Source organism: Lichenostomus cassidix, chromosome 2, assembly GCF_008360975.1.
Source record: "Lichenostomus cassidix isolate B80296 chromosome 2, HeHo_3.0, whole genome shotgun sequence".
NCBI lineage: Eukaryota > Metazoa > Chordata > Aves > Passeriformes > Meliphagidae > Lichenostomus > Lichenostomus cassidix.
Window position 1 is genome coordinate 1,914,391 of NC_139482.1, and position 17,471 is coordinate 1,931,861.

A 17,471-nucleotide genomic window follows, 5' to 3' on the forward strand; every position below is an offset into this window, starting at 1 on the left:
AGCCTCATTTGATGGGGGTTGCTTGGCAGACTGAAACTGGAGAATTGTCAGCTATGCATTTATTTCTAGTGTGCTGTGCTGATCCTAAATATGACCCCTTTGAATTGTTTATTCACTCTTTTTCTTTATATTCTGACCAAAAAATGCTGCACCAACATCACTTTTATCACCTCTGTTTAACAATCCCATTTAAAAATTACATGAAATTAGTTTTTCATAGAACTGTGGTTACTACCACTAATTATATGACAACTTTTCCATCCTCTGTGGGTTCAGTCTTGTATCTTCCATTTCCCTTTTGGGCCAGATAACAGATTTACAGTTATCCATTTGCTCTTTAACAACACAGTGGATTCCTAACCTATTTGGCGTTCTCTTGTTTTCCATCATCACCTGCAGATTTATTACAAATGTTAACAGTAGTTATCCAGAAATACCCGAGATTCCCTTCCTCCTTTATCTCCTTGTTTATCTGCAGGAGGTTAATATATTATTAGGGACTACAAAAGTGTGTGTGAATATCTCTGTGGGTTCTCCAACAACACATTAAGCAATTATTTATTGGTCACCCTCGTGTTGTTAGCACCACTAACCATGCATTATCCACTGAGGGCTTGATCTTTCCTTATCACTTCTCTGCCTTATTGTGTCTTAATTTGTATTCACAATTTCCCACTCTTCTCACCTTGTCTTTGAAGGCACCTAGGGATGGAGTGAGTCTGAGATTTGTGAGCAGTGCTGGGAGCTGATAGATGACTTTTAAACCACCCCATGGGATTTTCACCTACTTTTTTTTTTTTTTTTTGGTAAGAGCAAAGGTGATCATTTAGGGGAATCACATTCACTTTACTTAAACTTCTCATGCTCTACCTGGACAACTTTTCTTTTACCTTCCCACTGTAGTGCAGTGCTCCTGTAGCACAGTCCAGATAGAAGCATGGATTCCTTAGAATCAGGAAATATGTGCTTTTTTAAATCATTTACCAAACCAAAAAAACTTCCAAAAAAATTTCCACAGCCCTCCTGTCATCCTGCTGTCATTTTGCACCTCGCCTTTCAAGATTTTCCCAATTATTTATTATTATGCCTTAGCAGTTGCCAGTTCCAAGGAAGTGGAAAGGTTCCTTGTCCTGAGCACCGTGTGTGCACATAGCAAGAGACAGTCCCTGCCCTGCAGCACTTCAAATCTAATCTAAAGAGACAGAAAAAAAGGTGGGTGAAATGAAGAATTATTAGTATGGCATGATGTTAGCAACTCCTTACCCCGGATCCCTGGCAGCTTTCCAGCCCCCAAAAGGACAGGAGTGCAGGTATTTCTTTTCAAGCTAAGAGTAGCACAGGGGGTTTTGTGGTGGAAAGTTCTCCACCCTGATTTTTCCACTGAGGAAGGGTTTTTTTGCCTGGGAATGTGACACATTTGAAGCAGGGGTCTATCAGAGGAGAGACAATGGCTGTGAGCAGCTGCTGTGTCAGAAAAAACAAAAAAAAAATAGAATCCACATTTCTGCAGCTGGGAAATTCAAGGGAGCATTCCCCTTCTCCCCGTCGAGATTTGACATGTGTGGACACAGACAAGGAGCGGGGTTTGCTTAGGCAAAGCACCAGTGCTGACTCCTGCTATTCTGCTAACTGCTCTTCATTTTCTACTTACTGCTGCCTCCCATCCTACCTCATTCCTGGCCCCTTCTCTCTGTTTCTTTCACCCCTTCACGTCCTGCCTGAGCGCAGAAAATGAGCTTTCTGCAGCAGGAATCATCTCCCTGACGCTTCTCCACCGAGCTCTTAACACAATGGGAGCCCTAATCTCAGACTCAGGTTCAAGGCATAATAGTAATAATTATTGTTGTTATCGTTGTAATAACAATGATGGAAAGATTTAGAGAGAGCAGGGGGAAAAAAAATGTTGCTAACAGCAAGGGAAGATTAGCCTGATCCTGGAAAGAGGTGTGGATCAGCAACTTTTAATCACCAGATAGGCTTCCTCTTCCAGGGTGGGGTGATACAGGAGTCTGGGAGCTCTGGTTGTGCTCCCTGGTGGAGCATGTGCTGGGAGCTCTTTGAGTGGGTCAGAGAGGTTGCAAAAAGGGGTTTTCCTAAATGCAGGTGCTCAGGAAGATGGGAAATGGACTGCAGGCATCTGTCCAGGTCCATCAGCAGACAGTGGCTCAGGCCTCATGGCCAGAGAGGTCAATGTTTGGCCACTTACTGGGTTTGGAGCTTGGGGTTAAAAACCAACGTGGGCATGTGGGGCTTTCTCCCTGTCTCCTTTCTTCAGAGCACAGCAGATAAATAGCTCCAGGTGAAGGCCTGCACATTCTTTATGAAGCAAAACGTGCTGTCGGTGTAAGGAGGCAAATGTGTGGCCCGGGGCACCATGTGCAATGTAATGTGTCTCGAGTCCCTTGCACGGGCTTGTTTGAAATATGTGTCAATAACACCAGCAGCAGTTTGCTGCTCGGAAAGGAAAAGGAGGTGAGCGTGGTGGGGAGAGAGGGGAAAGCAGCGTGGGGTGGAGGGCAGGTAGGTCCTCATCCTCCCCCAGGAGCCTCCTTAAAAACCCCAAAACTTGCCCTCCTCCCCACCACCAGCTCCCTGTTCCTTGGTGAGGTCACCCCCATTACAGCACTTCCAGGAGAGATCCAATGTATTTCCACACAAACTCATTTTTGCAGCAGAAGGAATAAATGATCTCTCGTAGGGAGTGGGTGAAGCCTCTAATTATTGTTTTTAAGGATGTAAACCAAACCCAGGTTAAAAATTATGGGGGACTGATTGTCTTCCTCTCCTTGCTTCCTGTTGCAGACAGGATTGAGATCTCAGTGATTTTGGCAGAGTTAAAATTAGCACCTGCAAGGCCCATGTGTGGAAAGCCACAGTCCTTCTGTACAAACCTCTTGCCACCACTGCCACGAGAGATTGGCTCCAGCAGCACCAGCAGCTCTTGCAGGGAAGATGGTTTGGCACATCCCTGGGGGAACTGGTAGATTCCCCATCTCTGGATATCTCTGGATCAAGAGTGGGCACCTTTTGGAGGAGGTGATTCAGCAATGGCCAGTGGTGTAGAGGAGATGAGCTAATGGGTGGTCTATTATATATATGGTTGGTAATTATATACATTGATGAATCCATAAGATTACAGTGTTGTTGGAAAGGAGCTCGGCAGAACTCCTAAGCTTTTGTGATTGCCTCTCACCAGTTCCCCTGCCCCAGCTGAGGAAAACCATCTCACAATGAGGTGAGTGAGTGGAGCAGTGCTGAACCTTCATCCAGAATTTTGTGTTCCAGTGAGAACATCCCTGACTTGGCTTGGCCTACAGTGGGAATTGCTGGGTTTGGGTCTTTGCTCCTGTATTTGTTATAATTCCCACAGAAGGGGTTTCTACTCCACTGCACCCTCTTCTCTCAGCAAGTCTTTCTGGAGCTCAGAAGCAGATCTTTGCCCAAAGGGTTTGGTACAGGTGAACACAAACCTCTTGTTTATCACCTGACAAATTAATGCTGAGGTCAGGGTGGGATTCACCCCACTGGACACCTGCACTGCCAGTAACTCACACTTGAGATATCCCAGAATCACAGGTTTGGGTTGGGAGAGACTTTAAAAATCATCCAGTTCCACCCCTGCCGTGGGCAGGGACACCTTCCACTGTCCCAGGCTGCTCCAAGCCCTGTCCAGCCTGGCCTTGGACACTCCCAGGGATGCACAGGTAGTATTACTCTTCCATGGCCAGGGAAGTCCAGCACTTAACTGGACTTATCTCCATGACTTAACTTCTAATTGAAACTTTGACTAGGCCAAATTCCTTGTGTCCCAGCTGTGTCCAGTTCTTCCCACTGGACACATGGGACATGTGGGATGGCTGGCAGCCAGGTTTGGTCCCCAGGTGTAGCTGGAAGGGCGTGAGATGTCCCTGTGCACTCAACCAAAAACCCTCCCATGTCCCAAGATACCTCACCAGCTTTTGGAGACTTAACCCACCTCGTTCCGAGCTTCTGATTTCCAAACGTTGTTAGTCAGTGTTAGTAGGAAAAGGAGGTGTAAGAAAGAGTTCCTTGAGGGCACCCTGGATGTTTCTGGTTGATCCTTTGGTGCACCAGAGTGGAGAAATGTTCAGTCAAGGCTCCGAAAGCAGGGATGTGTCAGTAGGTGTGTCCCTGCGTGGGTACAAGCGGGAAGGGAAGGGAACAGAAGGCAGAGAACATCTGATGGTGGCATCAGGGGTAAACATGTTCTCATGTTCATGGCTTTGCTTCCACTGCCATTTTCAGCCTTGCAGTTGAGCAATTCCTTCCAAAGAAAGCGTCCTCTCTGCCTTCCTGGTTGGGTATAAATGGGTGATGTCCTGTAGGTGAAGAGCTTAGAGACCTTTAACCCCTGGCATCGTTGTGCTGTTAAATCCTCAGGTGTTCCTGCTTTGTGTAAAATAGCTGATTCCTTCTTATTCCTCCTAAATCCCCTTCTATTCCTCTGACTTGATGATAATTTGTGAAGCTAAGTTCCATTAATTAATTAATTCAGCATTAAAATAAACCCCAGAGCTGGGCAGGGCCTTCTAAGACAGTAGTTATAGCACCTGTATACCATTTAATGTGTTATTCCAGTAAAATTCCTTGAAAACTGAACTTTCCAGGCAGTATGGACAGCTGGAAATTCTTCTATTTCTTAATTTTAAAAAAAGTTGCTAAACTCCTGAGTGATTTGTTCAGTTAAATATTTCTGGCCAGTGAAAATATCTCCTATAGATTCCTACTTTTCCACATTCTGATGCATTTTCACTGGCATAAGTTGCCTGGAGAGGTGGTGGATGTCCCATCCCTGGAAAAATCGGTGGTCGGGTTAGATGGGGCTCTGAGCAACCTGATTTTGGTTCAAGACATTCCTGATTGTGATGAAAGGGTTGGAGTAGTTAAAGCTCACAGACAAAAATTCTGACAGAAGCCATTCCATGATTCTCTAATTCCATATTTAGGGTCTAGGAGCATGGGAAAGCTGAAAACCAGGGAGTGAGCAGCCTCTTTGATTGCTCCTGCAGTTCTTTGGTGAGACAGAGCTGCTTCTGCAGCTCTGCATTGTCCCTGCAGCCACTCAGGCTCCTCAGACCAGCAAAGACCACGTGAGATCCATGGGTTGGTTTGATTGCCTCCAGTGGAGCTCCCTTCCCACAGCCTGGCTTTGTCACCGTTCAGATCTCTCGTGAAACCCAATTCTGAACATTGCATAATCCCCCAGATCCATCAGTGCTCCAGCTCTGCAGGGAACGCAGAGAAATCCAAGCTGGAAGGAATCCATCTGCTAAGCTGAGTGACCCTGCAGCTTTATTTTTATTATTATTGTTATGAAGAGGAGGGCTCGTCTCTGGTTTCTAAAGTAAACACAGGAGGCATCTTGGCAGGGGAACGTGCAGCAGAAAGCTGGGATTGCTTTCCCAAATTCTTGGCCGCTTCCCTCGCTGCATGTCAAAGCTGGTATCTTTGCCTAATAGTGATCACCCCTCCACGAGCTGATCACTATCTGGCAGCCTGTCTGCACTCCCCAGCCTCTCTCACAAAGAAATCATTAGGGCTGGGATGCTGCACGGGAGATGTGCAGGTGCTGCTCCTGCCACCCGGAGAGACTCGCTGTCCCCAGCGCCCAGGGCTTTGCTCTTCACCCACAAGCTTATTTCAGCCCCCAAGTGAGAGGTTTGGGTTCGTTTCTGCTGCTCCAAGGACAACTCCCTACCCACTTTCTTTCCTCAAAATCTTTCCCCTCCTACCTGCAGTGGGGATGGTTCAGCCTGGGAAAGAGAAGGGTTCAGGGTGACCTCGTGGTGGCCAAGGACTGAATGGAGCTCCAAGAAAGAAGGAGAGAGATTATTTACAAGAGTCTGGAGTGCCAGGACAAAAGGAATGGCTTCAAACTGACAGAGAGTAGGGTTGGATTAGGTATCAAGAAGAAATTTCTCCCTGTAAGGGGGGTGAGGCCCTAGCACAGATTTCCCAGAGAAGCTGTGGCTGCCCCTGGATCCCTGGCAGTGTGCAAGGCCAGGCTGGATAGGGCTTGGAGCAGCCTGGGACAGTGGGAGGTGTCCCTGCCATGGCAGAGGGCTGGAAGTAGATGTACTTTAATGTCCCTTCCAACCCAGGCCATCCTGTGTTTCCGTGGTTGCAGAATTCTTCCTCTCACCCCAGTTTCTTTCTCATTCATCAGCCTGACCCCCTCCAGATGTTTTTCAGCCAGGCACTGCCTCTCCAGTCAAGAAGTTTCCACCCTGGAGAGCAGCTCTGTTCCTCTGAGGAACATCAAGGCACCACATCTACTGAGCCATTTGGAGAAGGAAGTCTTGAAGCTGTGGCTCCTGGTGGGAGAACACCAGACAGATTTTGGGACAGGAGCCTGGAGAAAAAAGCTTGATCCTTCTCTGTGCTGTCTGGTGCTCCACATGTGGTGCCATAATTCCCAGCTGTGCTGGAATTTAGACCAAGTCTGTTGCTTGATCACCCAAAAGGCTGGAAGAACCTTTCATATAAACTACTTTTTTTTCAACCCAAGAGATTCGGAGAGTGGGTGACCTCTTACTTGAGAGTTACAAAATCATGGAATGGTTTGGGTTGGAGAGACCTTGAAGCCCATCCAGTGCCACCCCTGCCATGGCAGGGACATCTTCCACTGTCCCAGGGACACCTTCCACTGTCCCAGGTTGCTCCAAGCCCTGTCCAACCTGGCCTTGGACACTGCCAGGGATCCAGGGGCAGCCACAGCTTCTCTGTGCCAGTGCCTCACCACCCTCACAGGAAGGAATTTCTTCTTGATACCTAATCTAAATATATGTAAATACCAGTATATGTCTTCCTATCTCCCAAACAGATTACAAAGCCTTGACTTAACTTTAGGTCATTGCCATTGTGGAGGGATTGCCAAATGGAGGGATTTTGCTTAGGAACCCAAGAAAATTAGGCTGCCTTGTGGCTGAAACATCCCTGCCTGTTCCCTTCCAGCAGGATGAATTTTGGGCTGAGGGAGACCCACTACATCCATTTCAGTAAACAGGAGGTGTCTCTAGACAGTGGTAAAAGTCAGTGCTGTAAAGCAAATTAAACCTTTCCCTTCTTTCCCTGCATCAGGTTTTATTGCGGTTGTTATTCTTTCTGTTGTGAGAGATGATCTCTGGGAGAGAATTTTTCTCTCTCCCAAGGTGTATACAAATGCCAGGACATCCACTGGCATTTTTCCTGTACCTCTGAGCGACTCATCAGTCTGTACCTCCTTAATTTTACTGAGATCTAGCTGAAACATGTCAAGGAGCCATGAGGATTTTTTCCCATGCAAAGCAGTTTCTTTGCAAAAAAAAAAAAAAATCCAGTTGTTCTGTTGCAGCAGAAATTGCAGTTTCATTTGAGAAAAAATTGTTTTATAAGCAGCAAAAAAAGATTGAGCTTTGGTCTCGTGGCAGACTTGCTGCTGTTTTAGTGCTAAATAAGAGTTGATTTCCCTTTGAGCTGTGGTGCTGTTCATGTCCATCCTCCATGTGGATTTTTTGCTGTCTAACGCCAGGTTATCTTCTGCTGCAGCCCTTCCCAAAGAGAGGGAAGGAGAGGAGGAGAGGATAAGGAGTTCTCTGCCTTCTGCTGCTTTCCACATTTTTCTAAAAGCTGAAATACTGTCCTGAAAACCTTCAGTGTATTTTTGGAGGAAAGTTTGGCTTCCCTGACCACTCTCACCTTCCTTTCCCACACAGCAGGACCAAGATCCAGATAAATATTCCCCTTAGTCCACCCTGTGTGCAGAAATGTTCCTCAGAGAGGGTGTAAGATGTGTTTATATCTATTTATGACTCTGGAACAGCTGATTCCACATTGATCAGTCCTTGAGTGGTTCTGAGGCATTGAATGAGAAGAGCATTGTGACATTTCAGACCAAAGGAGGAGCAGATTCCATGATGAATGAATGATATGAAAGGAAGCACAACCATAATTTATTGCAAAGTACTTAGAAGGTATTTTGATGGATAGTGCAAGTAGATGAAAAGCCCTTTTGGGTTCAGGATTTTTTTTTTTCCCAGTTCATTAGTTCAAAGTGAAACAACTCTTTCCTGGTGGCAAAATCGAGTATAAGATCAGAAATCTTTTCCCGCAAAAATGAAAATATCTCACTCAAGTTTTGAGGTTCTGAGTATTTTAAGATAAACAGGAAAGATTGTTGCACAGAGTAAAATTGTTTACAATCCCTCCTCGACAAAACTGTTATTTTTACATTGGTTAGAGAAATTAAGTTTATTCTGAATGCTTGGCAAATGTAGCAAACTCAGAAGATTTCAGGATGGGCATTTTTTTGCAATACAAAAAAATTGTGCCCAGTCCTAGCTGGCAGTTTCAGTAGAGTTGATAAAGTGGAGTAGGAGTTTGCCCTTCCTCAGATGTTCAGGGTTTGGACACAGTGACAACGAGAAATGGCAAAATTCCCAATGCAACTGAAGCTGTGCTGTGGGTCTGCAAAGGAAACAACCCCTGAGGTTGCCCAATCCAAACTTCTAATTTGGTATCGATAATTAAATTTAAAAAAAGCACATACAAGTGTGACAACAAGTTCCTTATTGACTGCCTGGGTGCAATAAAAGCCCTTAAACACATGCTCAGTTTTAAATATGTGCTCAAGCCCCATTGATTCCAGTGTTAACATGAAGCAGTGACTGAAGTGTTCCTCTAAAACAAGGCTTCCTGCATTTTCCCTAAGAGTATTTTATGACCAGAACAAAAAGTAGTTGTAGGATTCATTAGAGGGAAAAGAAAGAAAAAAAAAAAAAAGGAGAGAGAGAGAGTGCAAAAGGAAGGAAAAACAAAGAGGAGGAAACTTTATGGCTCCGTAAACAGCTGTAAGCAATGTCTCTGGTCGGGTCAGACCGGTCTGAGTTGACAAGGCAGTGTCTCCAATTATATAGCATGCTGTAGCCTGTAAAAATGAAATCAATTTGTTATTTTTCTGGGAGAACATTATAGCGTGAGTTCACACATTTGGTGAGCCTGATGACTCAGTGAAAGCCAGGGGAGGAATTCGCAGACCTGTGTGTGTTTGTGCACCGCGGAGTGAGGGGCTGAGTGTGTTTGGCACAACCCAATGCATATTCACAGCCCCTTCTTGAAGGAAAGGGTGAGAAACGTGAGTGATTTGCTTTATTAGAGCAGTGGGCAGTGAAAATCCTGCTGCTCTTACCCAAACCCCGAGATGACGGCGCTTTCCATCCGCGGTTCTCGGTTCAAAATTGGCTTCACCACGGAGGAGTTTCAGGATAAAATTCCCCCAAGCACTTAAGCACTTAAGCAATTTAGAAGTCCAAATCCAATCTTTGCAGGGATCTGAGGTCTTTGAGCCCAGTCCTCCGAGGTATTTAGCACTGACATAGCCCAGACCAAACCACAGCGCAGGGGGATGAGCCTTAATGAGAGGTTTGAAACCACAAGATGTACTTTATATTGCTGATCATTTAAAAAGGGGTTCAAGCTGGGATGCTTTAGGGGTGGGGGGAACTAGGAGCATTAGGACTAGCCACAGCCCTAATTATTATTGAAATTCAGAGCAGGAATCTAAATATCTTTACATTGTGTAGGCATTTTTCATTGCCCAATACGTTGCTTTATGCTTTCCCTCCATTCCCCTAATTTAGCACACCTGACCCAGAAAATTAGAGCTATTTTCACCTAAAACTTCATTCCAGTGCCCAAGTTATATAAGCATCGTGCTGGGGAGAAGGAGGCAGGTTCTTTTCCAGGCCAGCCAGTCATTGCCTCACAAACACACATTCTTTCCATTTGTCATGAAACCCTGAGAGGGGTTAGGCTGGGAGAAGTCAGAAGTAAGGCAGCAAAGGTGTTTACATGAAACTTTAAATTGCTCCCCTTTCATTTGCAAGTAACTGTTGTTCCTCGTCCCAGGTAAATTTATCCATCAGCAATATCATTAGATGAGTTCATTATAACCACGAGATTTACAGCACTCATAAACTGCAGTGTAGGTGGCAGATTAAAATGTTAAGGCTTATACATCTCTAAAACCCTGCACTGCCATCCTGGCACATTTTATGAGCTAAATGGAGCTGGATGGAGGGAGGTCTTAGCCAGGGAGACCTCCAGGGAGAAGCCCCAGATGTAGGATGTGGTGTGGAAGCAACACCAGGGTCACTGGGGCCTGAGTCCAGCCTTGAAAACATGGTTTGAGGGGCCATTATTCCGCTGGCTGGGTTGTTTTTCAGATGACATGTACAGCAAAGGAGATAATTGCCTTGGGTAATTAAAGAGTTCCAAAGAGTTTTTCCAAGGAATCGGGTTGTTAATACTTGTATTCTCTCCTCCTCTGTTCTGTAGATCCTAAGGGAAGACAAAGTCAGAGCAACATCTCTTGCACTGAGGGTGGAAGGTGCTGAGTGTTGTGGTGTGCCTTAGTTCCTGTGGGAATTCACTGTCCTGGCCAAACCTCAGCTCAGGGAATTTTGCTTTCTTAGCACTCACTGGGAGTTTGTTATATTTCAAATCCAGCCTCAAACTACTCTAAATAAGCTGTCGTGGTCCACATTAGAGACAGCAAAGATCTTTCTTGGCCACCTCTTGCAGCTCCCCAGAGATTCCTGAGATTTAGAAAAAAAAAAGGATTAAATTCCCAGTTCCTACTTTTAGCTTGTCTAAAAAGGTGTCCAGTTTATGCTCCTCATTTTTTCCACAGCCAGTGGTGCCTCCTGGGCATCTCCAGTGACTCAGCCCACCTATCTGGGGCATCTCTCTCTCAGCATGGGCTCAGTTGCCCTCTGGAGATGCTGATCTTGCTCCACGGACTCCAGTAGACAGCGAGCTTGGCCGAGATTCCAAATTTTTCAATGGTCAAAGTCGGGTGAGGTGAGTCTCACGCTCAGAGATCCTCTGATGAAAGGTGCTGGAGAAACACAATGCTGCTGCATCATCAGCAGCACCGTGGTTGTTATTAATACAGGGCAAGGGTGAGGGAATTATTGTGGGAGAAAAGTCACCTCCATGCCTGTGTGTTTGCAGGATTGCACTCAGCCACAAAATGACGTGCATACTTTCAGGGTTAGAGGAGAGAAAAGATTTAAATATAGCCCTGGTGCTGTACTTTGAGATGAACAGAAAGGTGTCCAACAAGAACAGTTAATCCAGTAGGCTGCAGTCTTTTTCTTTTCCAGGCTGGAAGAAAAAAATCCAGAAGGACAGATACCTGCAGAGTGAATTTGAGCTGTCTAGCTGGCTTAGATTTCTTTTTGTGAACCTCTTTGGAGTGTCTTCGTCTTGATAGTGAGATGCCCAGAGCCAAATGTTGAAGACCCCACTGCAATAAATATTGCAGACCCTCACATTCTCTGAATTAAAATATGGCACTTCTGTAATTAGATTGCCTAGGCCTAAATTTGGTTGTTACTGCTCCATGCAAAACAAAAAAACAACCCCCAAACTGAAAAAATATCTTTCATCAGAATCAGTTACTTGATTCATGTCTTCTGGAGCCAAACCTATCATTTTGCTGATCTGTGTTAAGGTGGTTTTCAAGTTTTCAACTAAAACATCCATTAAAATGTTTGCTATTGTCCACATTTTGTAATTGCTTAGGTTTGGGATAGTTTAAATGTCATGGAAAAAAATCGCTTCCATGCAGGATGGGCATTAGTGAGCAGAATTATTTCCTTTTTCATTAAAAATAGTAGAATGTGACAAGTTCCATTTCCTTTCTTTTCACTCTAAAATTTCTCTTGGTTTTGTTTTCATAGTAAAATAGAAATAATCACAGCATGTGCCAGAATATTGGTATTTTCTGTAAAAAAGAAAGCCATTCAGTGAATGTAGAATTGGAATTTTTTTTCTGCCTGTCCACTCATCCAGCCTCTGGGCTGGTGGTTCAAACCACAGAATTATAAAAACCACAGAATGGTTTGGATTGGAGAGACCTTAAATCCCATCCAGTCCCACCACTGCCATGGGCAGGGACACCTTACACTGTCCCAGGTTGCTCCAAGCCCTGTCCAACCTGGCCTTGGACACTTCCAGGGATCCAGGAGCAGCCACAGCTTCTCTGGGCAGCCTGTGCCAGGGCCTCCCCACCCTCCCAGGGAACAATTCCTTCCCAATACCCCATCCATCCCTGCCCTCTGGCAGTGGGAAGCCATTCACCCTTGTCCTGTCACTCCAGGCTCTTGTAAACAGTCTCTCTCCATCTTTCTTGTAGCTCCCTTCAGATCCTTGAAGGCCACAGTGACATCACTCTGGAAATCTTCTCTTTTCCAGGATGAACAAACCAAATTCTCTCACTTTCCTTAAAGGAAAGATGCTCCATCCCTCTAATCAATTTAATGTCCCTTCTCTGGGCTGGCTCCAGCAGGTCCATGTCCTTCCTGTGTCTCTACAGAGTTTCATGGACACTTGATGTGTGCCACCAGAATGGAGAACACACAGCAGGCTCTACTCCGTCTCCTGTTCCTGGTCTCTCCCTCTGGGATATTCTTCCCAGCTTCCAGCTGTCCATGTCAGGTGGGCACCACAATTCATCTGTGTGTGTCAGCCCTGTGGGGTGAGGGTTTGTGGGACCTGACTGACACATCCTACCCCCAGAGCCTCTTGGCATTCAGTGCCATTGACCACTCGTGGCAGCCTCCATTTTTTTGGAATCTTCACAGCCTTCCAGCTGCTCATTTCTCAAAAAAAATGTGTATTTAGGCAGCCTCAGATACAAGGATTTCATGCTGGTTTGCCTCCAAGAATTATGGTGAGAGACCAGAGAGAATCTGTTTGGGATGTTGTAGGATGGAGCAGGAACTGCCCACTCATCACCAGCTTCCCTGTGAGCTCCTCTGGCCTAGGACCAGATGTGAGACAACCCTTGAGGGGTTTTCCTTACAGCTTTTCAGAATCCACGGACACTTCTCCAGCCACCTTCTCAATTTCGATACTTTGGGATCATAATACCACACATGCGTTGTGAAAATGCACATTTTTAGACAAACTGCTTTGCACAATTTGCCCCCTCCTTCATCATGAGGCTTAGATTCATCTTCCAAGGCATGTGGCACCACAGAGGGGCAGCCAAAATGAGTGAGAAAGGATCAGGGGCCGAGCTGAACCTCTGGAAAGCTGGATGGATCATAAGAACAGATTTTTGGAGGAGGTGTGGCATCTTGCCATGCAAAGGGAGGAGCACTTAAGGCATCTACGAGAGAATAAATCCCCTGTGTTATGGGCAGATGGACATCCTTTGATTTAACTTCTTCAGCAGGACTGGACTAAAGGAGCAAAGTCACTCAAAGCAGAGCTCAGGAATACCAGAATCCAGAGAGAAGCCAGCAGGTGTGGGAATCTCCACATGCTGCTCCTGATGTGTCAAGGACTTTTGACATGCTGAGAAGGTGGTGACCTTGAAAAATCAGCAGAGTGGTGCTGTACAGCAAGGTCATCCAGAGCTGAAGCCTTCTCTTTTCCTGAAAAAAGCTCTGAGCAGGTATTTCCTGCATATTTCTCCCTCCTAACCTGGCTGGGGTGTCCATTCCAAGAGGGAGGGTACATGTAATTTATTAAGAAGGTGGCCAGGTAGTTATTTACAACGACTCTGCTGAAGGAGCAGATAGATTGAGATAAGGGAAATGAAGAGCTCTCTAGGTGTGTTGGCAAAGAAAAATGCTCACTGGAGGTTGAATTAAACACTTCAGGGCATGCAAGGCTTAAAGATAAGCCAGGAACTTTGGCTGTGGACATACAGAGCAGTGTTTTCATGGCTCCTCCTGTGTTAATGGGAAGAAAAGCCTGATTGGTTTGAAAGGAGCAGCTCTTTGACCCTTTTGCTCAGTTCAGACTTGAGCAGAGGCTGTTCTGGGGATGAGTGTGTTTGTAAAATTGAGGGCTTCAGGAATTCTCCAGTGGAAAAGGAGAGGTTGGGGTCAATGCATCCAGGAAGTGCTGGTGCTTCAGAAGTTTGAAGTTGATGCCTGGTTAGACCACAGGAGACAACACTTGGCCCATTTCTCAACACCACATTTTCAAAATTACCCACATGAAGGAGATTGTTTGGGAGGAGAATTCAGGAGAGTGGAAAAATGCAAACGCCAGGCTTGATCATTGGAAATAGTGAGAAAAAAATGAATGATGGGAGCTACTAGAGAGTTGAGCAACACTGAAATGAGATTCTGATCTTTATAGACTTTCCCAATCTTTTCTAAAGGTTTGGTTGTTGGGTTGTTGTTGGGTTTTTCTGGGTGGAGGAGAAGGCTGGAAGGTTCATAAGGTTCCCACCTGATGATCAATAATAATGACAGGGAGCTGAAAGAACTGGGTTCTCCTAAAGATAAATTGACTTTAGAGAGGGAGAAAGTGTTTACACCTGGAAGCGAAGTAGAAACCAAAAGAGGGTGCTCAGGGAGATGTTATCACACTCCAGAGGCTGCTGTGAGCCAGGAGGAGGAGGAGGAGGACTTTGCTCAGCTCTGCTAAGCACCAGAGCCACAACTCATGGAGAGATGTTCTGGGATTCCACCCTGCACCTTCAGCTGGAGGTCGAGTGACTCCACACTGCCCCATGAAACGCCGAATTTGCGTTGCACAGTCTCAAGGCCTGATGACACTTTGAGAAAAAGGCTGTTGCTGGAGATTGTCTTTTGCAGATTAAACTTTCCAGACTGTAATGCCTGCAGATCAAAGAGAGGTGTGACTGTTTTCCTGCTGTATTGAGAAGGGAGCAGTGTGAAAAAGCAATTAGAGGTATTTCTACATGTTTTGGGTTTTTTTTTTTAATCTTAGATGATCTTCCCAGCAACGGAAACGAATAGTTGAGGGCACCAACCTATAAACTCCTCTTCCTATGACTGGTATTTTCATTCTACCACTGTAGTAACCACCAAAAAAAAAATACCCAGAGACAAGCATGTTCACGTGATTAAAGTTTATGAGACTGAAATCCTAAACTTCATCCAGGTCCTACTGAAATAGCTCAAAAAAGTCTCCCTGGCTTCACAGCATGGTGGATGGAGCCTACAAGAGGTTGATGGTAACCCAGTGGATGTTTTATCTTTGTTGGGAACTGGGCAAGAGACTTTGGAAAGCGTTGGGAATTATGTTGGTGACTGCAGTTAATGTGGAAAAAAACTCTACAAATGTTCCCACCAAAGTTAACTTCAGACACTGGAAAACATTCACATTTTGGACTCTCTGTAGCCAATGGCTGGAGGATGAATCAGAGCAACTAAATTCATGTTCCTCCCTGGAGATTCAATGAAGGTATCTCTCCACGTGGTTTACAGGGATAGGACCACCTACCTCCCAATCCTAAAGTTGTGAATTCCTCTTAAGTCCCAATCTTGGGGGAGATCATGGGATTGAGATTTGGAAATGTGACATCCTAAAACTCCATTCCCAACAAGGCCACAGGGACAACACACTCATCGAGTCCTCTGAAGCCTGAAATGGTGTTTTAGAAGGTGTCTTTAGTCTGGAAATTGTGAACCAGTGTTTTAGATAATATTTAACAGTGAAACAGAAATGTGCACTTGGCATGAACTCCATTTCACAGTTTTCTGCCAATTGTGTACCCTGGATTAATCTAAAGCTGAAAAAAAGACCCCAAAAATCAAACAAAACCCCCCATATTTAGCCACTGAGATAAGGAAAATAAGTTGAATGGGTCCTTTCCTTGGTTTTCTCCTGTGGGTTCCTGCAGGCTCCTGCAAGAACTTGTCTCCTTCCTCCAGCTGAGCTCTCTGCATGGCCCTCAACACGGGGCTGAACTTTCCTGGGTGGGACTGTTTGAAGGCACTTTTCCATCCTCGTTGTCAGGGATCATGGCATGATTCACCTGGAGGCTTCCACGGTGCAGACATGCCCCATGCACCAGTCACCTGGGGGACTGACAGTCTCGCCAGCACCACCAGCAGGGGCACAGCCATGATTCACCCCAGCCCAAAGCACACACCTCAGCTGGGCAGGGGAATCGTGCCGTGGAAGTGTCTGCATCTCTCTGCTGACTGATTACAAAAGCAGCCTGGGGTGAGCAGATTGGCTGGAGAGAGCTCTGTCACGAGCATCGGAATGTGGGTGACATGGACACTGTTTCTGGTCAGGGTGAGCTGCCTCCCTCCCTTTAATGCAGTGGAAAAAAGGGGAACTTCTGGAGGAGAGTTCATGCCATTTGTCTCAGCTACCCTCCCTGGGGGAGGATGAATTTATCCTCTAATGTTGAAATTAATCATCTCCCAGAAGTTCAGCAGAGGTGGAAAGACGTATCTCAGTTTAGGAAATCAGCTGGAAATCCCTTGCTTTTCCACACACCTTCCACCTTGTCCATCTAAAGCTCATTCACTGGAGGGCACATTTTTGGCTGAGCTGATTATCCTGAAGTCATTTGGGATCCAGAAATGGATGTGTCTCTTATGTCTCATTTGCCTAGAAAGGACTGGTTTGTAAAGCTTAGTCTGCAGTTAGCCAAGCCCTTGAGATGTGGCACCTGACCACGTGAATGTCCACCTCCTTTCCACTTCTGTCCCCTCTTGACCAGGGGACAGAAGTGAAAATTACTTCCCTCCAGGAAAGCAATTAATTGGTCGCAAGGACCCTTCTCTTTAAAACAGTCACTTTAAAATAATTTTTATCCTAGCCTAGAGAACTGCTAAAATCAAGCTGATTTTCATCTGGGCTTCAGCAATGATAGAATTCTGGTGTAATTTTTTTAAGTCAGAGCAAAAGAGAGTGAAGGCTTTATTCCCTGACGGCCCTGTTGATAATTCAAACACACCAGGCTGTTCCCAAATGAAAACCACACAGCAAAAATGAATGTAAACAGAAATACACACTGCCCAGGCAGGTTTCTCTTTGTCATTAATTCAGGGCAGAAAAGACAATCAAGAGATTTAATTAGAAGAAAAGGAAATTATACTCTAAAAATCCCTTCAGTTTTGGTAATCAAGGTTATTATTAGAAGCACCAGTAAAAACACTTTAAAAATCTATCTAATTAGCTGCATATCTGCTGATCTCCCTGCAGAGCTGACTTGTTTGTCTCCAAGGCTTCACCAACCTAAAGGTTCATGGACACTCCTTTCAAGACTTCCACTGGGCTGAGCACAGAGTTTGCACTCAAGTTTAATTGGGGTGTTTTGGTTTGGTTTGGCTTAAATTTCACTCCCCTCACTTTAACCAAAGTACCACAGAATGATGTTGTTCCCCTTCCTGAATTCTTGGTGTTCCCCTTCCAAAGACTTGGAGCTTGATAGCTTCTACTGCTGGAGTTATTACTTTGGGTAGCCCTGAGAGTGCATTTGACTGGGTTTCCTCAGCTGCTAAATTTTCTAGAAAACATTTTGTAGAGATGTGTTTGTCTCCCAAAGAAAGAAATACATGTTTGACTCCCTGGCTGACAGGGAAATTATCTGTATGAGCTGAGCATCTTTGGGAAGACGCAGCACAGTGATGGATTAAGGCTTTGAGAGGACAAAGAAAAGGGAAGGAAGATTTTAAAAGTAG

General features: G+C 45.3%; 1 protein-coding gene and 1 long non-coding RNA gene across 2 annotated transcripts in view; one reads left to right on the forward strand and one right to left on the reverse strand.

Moving 5' to 3' along the window:
- Positions 1-1,068: 1,068 nt before the first annotated feature.
- Positions 1,069-4,852, reverse strand: LOC146440691 (uncharacterized). Its single transcript, XR_014849643.1, has 3 exons — positions 4,580-4,852; positions 3,977-4,152; positions 1,069-1,192 (listed from the first exon to the last, which is right to left on the reverse strand). It is a non-coding gene; the product is annotated as an uncharacterized LOC146440691 (long non-coding RNA).
- Positions 4,853-10,702: 5,850 nt separating this feature from the next.
- The window catches only part of WNT3A (Wnt family member 3A), a 45,499-nt gene continuing 38,730 nt past the window's right edge, over positions 10,703-17,471 (forward strand). The window contains exon 1 of the mRNA XM_085050108.1: positions 10,703-10,860. The gene's annotated coding sequence lies outside the window, so the exon portion shown is untranslated. The remainder of the gene's footprint in view (positions 10,861-17,471) is intronic.